The following is a 5871-nucleotide window of genomic DNA, read 5'->3' as shown; positions in this document are numbered from 1 at the left end:
AATCCACAGTGAAGGGTGCCCAAGCTTTCTGGGCACCCCCACTGCGAATTGCAGTCCGCAGCCACCCCAGAAAATGGCGCTTTCATAGAAGCGCCATCTTCTGGCGCTGTATCCAACTCTTCCAGCTGCCCTGGTGCCGCGTGGCTAGCTGGGTAATAATGGAGTTAGGGCTAGCTGTATATTATCAGCTAGCCCTAAGCCCGAAATTCATGGTGTCACGCCAATATTAGACATGGCCACCATGAATTTCTAGTAATGATAAAAAAAAAACACAACACACAGAAAAATATTTTTATTAGAAATAAAACACAACACAATTAGTGACTCCATCTTTATTGAAATAAACCCCCCTCCGCAGTAATCCTGGGTTAGGGTCCCGCACCGTCCAATCCGGATCCAATATCATCTGATCGGTTTGCTGGAAGGCAAAGCGATCAGATGATGTGTCAGGTTAAAGGATGTGAATCACATCACACATCAGCTGATTGTATAAAAGCCGATTATACAATCACTGATGCATCAGTAGAAAAAATAAATAAATAAATAAATACATACTCACTTATGTGCTGATTACCGGCAGCTCCTGCAGCGGAGTCTGATCCTGGCCCATCACTGCAGGAGCTGCCGGTAATCAGCTGATGAAGTCCCCTGACGGCAGGATCAGCTGATAGCCGGCCGGGCGTGAAAAAGCCGGCGACACCGCGAGAATCGATCAGCTGATGCGTCAGGTGACTGCATCAGGTAATCCACCGCCAGGTCCTGCAAGCTTCGTACGTGCCCCGGGGAGACTGCACACAGCCGAAGCGGCGGTACCGAGACAGGGGCTGGAAGCAGGCAGGGCACCGGGACCCTGCAGACAGGTGAGTATGACATACACACACACATACACACTCACACACACACTGTATATATACACACACACACTGTATATACACACACACTATATATACGCACACACATTGTATATACGCACACACACTGTATATACACACACATACACACACACTGTATATACGCGCACACATACACATACACTGTATATACGCGCACACACACTTTCTTCCCCTGGCTGTGTAGAGCTGCTGCTGTCTCTGTGTGATTGCTCTCAGTGCACATCCACTGGGAAGAGGCAGGGAGGAGGGTTTGGTCGGAGAGCAGAGTGGGTGTATTAGACACAGTGGGTGTGTTAGATAAGCTAGACACCGCCCTAGAGCCACAAAGAATTCTGGGACTTGTAGGAACTGAACACAGGAAGTCAGAGGAGAGATTAACCCCATCAGAGCTGGAGCCAGCAATGAGCATGTGCTGCTAGTGCACAATAAAAGGTAATTTTGCTGAAAAAACATAATAGATGTGTTGAGGGGCACATATTAGCAAGATTTATCAGAAAAAAAAAAATCAGTTTTGGTAACTGGACAACTTCTTTCAGTTTTGGCTGCTTGGTCTTTCACAGACACTACTACCAGGAAACGGGAGTAATGGTCCACAATGGTGAGGGCATAGACATAGCCCGACCGACCTGGCGATAATTTCACGTGGTCCATGGCCACTAACTCGAGGGGCTGCTTCGTGATAATTGGTTGCAGGGGAGATCTCTGGTTAGTATCATCTTTCCGCCTCAGGTTACACGGACCACATTCTTGGCACCGCTTCTCGATTGCCTTTCTAATGCCAACCCAGTAGAACCGATCATGGAGTAGGATCTCCAACTTCTTCCACCCGAAATGTCCTGCTCCATCGTGGTAAGCTTCTAGGTCCATAGGGGCATCCCTCTGTGAAACCACTATTTGCCAGACAAGCTCATTGGTCCGCCAGTTAACATATCTCTTGCATAACTTGCCCTTGTAGAGAAACAGTCATCCCCTCTCCTTCCACAGCTGTTGGGCTTCTTGTGGAGCATCTGGACCAAGATGGGGGTCAGCTTGCGCCAGCTTTTCTTTGACTAATCGGACAGGCAGGTCACTGTTCTGTTTCCTCCCATCCATGGTGAGGCAATGGGTTGAAAGAGACCCCTTGCTGGCTCGAGCGCTTCTCTATTACAGCATGCCCATACTGGGAGACACCTTGTTGGTGGAAAGCCGGTAACTCTATCTCTTCCAGTTCATCCAGGTCTTCTCCAGTAAGTGAGGCATTCTGGACAGCGCGTCAGCATTGTTATTCTTTCGGCCAGCTCTGTACTTGATGGTAAAGTCAAAGTTGGAGAGTCGAGCCATCCATCGCTGTTCTAGCGCACCTAGCTTGGCTGTTGCCAGGTGGGTCAATGGATTGTTGTCCGTGAAGATGGTAAACTTGGCCGACGCCAGATAGTGCTTGAAGCGATCGGTCACTGCCCAGACAATAGCGAGGAACTCCAGCTTAAAGGAACTGTAGTTTTCTGGGTTCCTTTCTGTGGGACGAAGCTTTCTACTGGCGTAAGCTATCACCTTCTCTCTGCCTCTCTGTACCTGAGACAGAACTGCTCCCAATCCCACATTGCTGGCATCTGTGTACAGTACAAGCGGCTGGCCATAATCAGGGTAGGCCAGGATTTCTTCTCCTGTGAGAGCCATCTTCAACCGGACAAAGGATGTTTCTACTTGGCTGTTCCATTCGAATGGAGGACTTTGCTTCTTAGCCTTCTTCGACTGACCCACCAGGAGATCTTGAAGGGGTGCTGCAATTTTCATGAAACCGTTAATGAACCTTTGGTAGTAGCCCACCAGTCCAAGGAACTGCCGCACCTCCTTAATCGTGGTGGGTCTTGGCCAGTCCTTGATTACTGTGACCTTCTCTGGATCAGGTGCCACACCTTCTGCGCTGACTACATGACCCAGGAACTGTACTTTTGGCTTCAAGAGGTGACCTTTTGATGGCTTTATCTTCAGGCCATACCCGGACAAAGGTTCAAACACTTCAGCCAAGTGCTTCAGGTGGTCTTCGTAGGTCTTTGAGTAGACTATGATGTCATCCAGGTACAATAGCACGGTTTCAAAGTTGTAATGGCCCAAGCAACACTCCATCAATCTTTGAAATGTTCCTGGTGCATTGCAGAGCCCGAAAGGCATACAGTTGAACTCGCAGAGGCCCATTGGTGTCGGAAATGAAGTCTTCTCCTTGTCTGCCTCTGCCACGTGAACCAAGGTGGGGAAATAATTAGCTGATTTTAAGGCTGTTAACGACTCCTCTATTCTAGGTAGTGGATAAGCATCTTTATGTGTAATGCGGTTAATCTGCCTGTAATCAACACACATTCTCATTGTGCCATCTTTTTTCTTTACGAGAACCAGTGGAGCTGCCCAGGGGCTATAACTATCTCTGATCACCCCAGCCTCCTTCATTTCCCATAACATTTCTTTGGCACGCTGATATTGAGCTGGGGGTACAGGGCGGTATCTCTCTTTAATGGTATGATGGTCACCAGTGGGGATTTGATGTTGAACCCCTTTTACCTGCCCAAATTCTAGAGGATGTTTGCTGAAAACCCGCTCGTATTCTTGTACCACCCAGTAAACCCCATGCTTTTGGTGTGAAGGGGTGGGGTCAGTGCCCACCTGTAATCTTTGACACCAGTCCTCCAGCCGTCCCTTGGAGCCGTTGTCTTCCGCCTGGTCAGACGGGATCAAGGTTTCCACTGTCCTGATGGCATTATTACTGACAGTGTACAGCTTAGCTACAGTGGCGTACCGGGGTAATTTGGCTTCCTCCTCCCGACAATTCAGGATGCGGACGGGTACTCTCTAGTGATGAGCGAGTACTAAAAAGCTCGGGTGCTCGAGGCTCGGGCCGAGCATCCCAAGATACTCGTGTACTCGGCCCGAGCACCGAGCCCAATGTTATCCTATGGGAGACCCGAGTATTTTTGTGAAATGACCCCCGGCAGCATGTAGAAACCCTAAAAATGTCACAAAAGTCTCAGAAGAGTGCTCAAATGACATGGCAACAGCATGGGGAAGACCCCTTGAAGCATTTATCACTCAAAAGTCACAGCTGTGAACAATTTTGTCCGCGTTTTACGCCATTTTTACGGACTCACCAGAAAACCTTCCAAAATGACACCAAAATGAATTTTCATGGCGGAAATGTTAAGGGAACATACCCAATAGTGAGATAGAGCTAATGTATGTTACTTTTTGAGATCAATACATGAAAGATTTTACGTAAAACATTGTGTGGCACTCCGATGTCCCTGAGAAGAGACGTACATAAAGGCCTCTGAGTCTAATGTGCCCATTTTGAGGAAGTGAGTCTTTGTAGTATTTTCCTTTGCCAGGGCAGTCCAAAATTGTGAGGTTCACCAATGCCCCTGGATAGAGACGTGCATGAGGGCCTCAAAACATTAAGTGTCCATTGTCAGGAAGTGGGTGTATTATAGTATAGCCCTTAGGCAGGGCAGCCAAAAATTGGGAGGCTCCACGTTGTCCCTGGATAGAGACGTGCATGAGGGCCTCAAAACATTAAGTGTACATTGTCAGGAAGTGGGTGTATTATAGTATAGCCCTTAGGCAGGGCAGCCAAAAATTGGGAGGCTCCACGTTGTCCCTGGATAGAGACGTGCATGAGGGCCTCAAAACATTAAGTGTCCATTGTCAGGAAGTGGGTGTATTATAGTATAGCCCTTAGGCAGGGCAGCCAAAAATTGGGAGGCTCCACGTTGTCCCTGGATAGAGACGTGCATGAGGGCCTCAAAACATTAAGTGTCCATTGTCAGGAAGTGGGTGTATTATAGTATAGCCCTTAGGCAGGGCAGCCAAAAATTGGGAGGCTCCACGTTGTCCCTGGATAGAGACGTGCATGAGGGCCTCAAAACATTAAGTGTCCATTGTCAGGAAGTGGGTGTATTATAGTATAGCCCTTAGGCAGGGCAGCCAAAAATTGGGAGGCTCCACGTTGTCCCTGGATAGAGACGTGCATGAGGGCCTCAAAACATTAAGTGTCCATTGTCAGGAAGTGGGTGTATTATAGTATAGCCCTTAGGCAGGGCAGCCAAAAATTGGGAGGCTCCACGTTGTCCCTGGATAGAGACATGCATGAGGGCCTCAAAACATTGTTCCCATTGCAAAGGAGCGGGTCTCCTGTCGTTGTAATGTCCATTCTGCAAAGAATGGGCGAAAAAATTTACCACTGGGGGTATACCTGAAACAAAGGCCTAACTCTTGTAACGGTCATCATGGTGGCGCATGAGGAGAAGGAGGAGCAGTTCAGCGATTATCCAAAGTCCAGAAGTGTGTACCCATGGGTGACTGGAGGTACATGGCAAATTCCCGTTACAAACTTTAAATTCCGCTCTCATTTGCAGGTGGTGTGGTGAAGTCTGGCCCAATCCAACCCTTGTTCATCTTGATCAGAGTCAGCCTGTCAGCATTTTCAGTTGACAGGCGGGTGCGTTTATCTGTAATGATTCCACCTGCGGCACTAAAAACACGCTCTGACAAAACGCTAGCGGCAGGGCAGGCCAGGACTTCCAAGGCGTAGAGAGCCAATTCATGCCACGTGTCCACCTTGGATACCCAATAATTGTAAGGCACAGAGGAATGTCGGAGTACAGTTGTTCGATCTGCAAGGTACTCCTTGAGCATCTGGGCAAACTTGGGATTTCTTGTGGCACTACCCCGCACATCAGGGGCTGTGGTACGTGAGGGGCTGAGAAAACTGTCCCACATCGTAAAGACTGTTCCCCTACCTCTGGCGGATTGGACTTGTGCCTCTCTCGGCTGTACGCCTTGGTTGTCCACTGATTCCTGACCTATGCCGCTAGCGTTTTGTGAGGGGAATGCTTTGCCTACTTCCGTGACTATGGCCTTCCGGAACTGCTGCATTTTGGTTGACCTCTCCGCCTCGGGAATAAGAGACATAAAGTTCTCCTTGTAGCGTGGGTCTAACAGTGTTACCAAC

The sequence above is a fragment of the Anomaloglossus baeobatrachus genome, chromosome 7 (assembly GCF_048569485.1).
Source record: "Anomaloglossus baeobatrachus isolate aAnoBae1 chromosome 7, aAnoBae1.hap1, whole genome shotgun sequence".
Classification (NCBI taxonomy): domain Eukaryota; kingdom Metazoa; phylum Chordata; class Amphibia; order Anura; family Aromobatidae; genus Anomaloglossus; species Anomaloglossus baeobatrachus.
The sequence above is the reverse complement of the archived record's forward strand: the minus strand, read 5'-3'. Positions refer to the sequence as shown.